The sequence below is a fragment of the Pediculus humanus genome, genomic scaffold, assembly GCF_000006295.1.
Source record: "Pediculus humanus corporis 1103172107895 genomic scaffold, whole genome shotgun sequence".
Classification (NCBI taxonomy): Eukaryota; Metazoa; Arthropoda; class Insecta; order Psocodea; family Pediculidae; genus Pediculus; species Pediculus humanus.
Genome location: NW_002987470.1, coordinates 295484 through 295937, shown reverse-complemented (window position 1 = coordinate 295937; position 454 = coordinate 295484).

Sequence of the window (454 nt, the reverse complement as noted above, 5' to 3'; positions counted from 1 at the left end):
AAAAAAAAAAAAAAAAAAACTAACAACTATTAAGATGAGAGAAATATCACGACGGAGTTGTAATTTTTTTTTATATTTTCTTCTGCTTTTTTTTTTTAAATATTTCTCAAGCCTGAAAGACTTTAATAATAATAATAATAATAATTTTTATCCATATACGGAATATGAAATAAGAAGGTTTTGTCTTGTCCGTTTCAAAAAGGGAACGCGTTTGAATTTATTCAAGTCTTGGAATTTTTTCTCTCTCTCTCTCTCTCTCTCTCTCTCTTTTATGTGCTTTGAAATTAAAAGATAATGAAAATTATGCGGTTGAGCGAGAGAGAGAGAGAAAGAGAGAGAGAGAGGGAGGGGGGGACCATTTTATTTTAAATTTAATTTCTCAATTATTTTAATAAGCGGTTAATAATTGTTACATAATTTTTTTTTTTTTTTTTTTTTAATACTTACATAATAA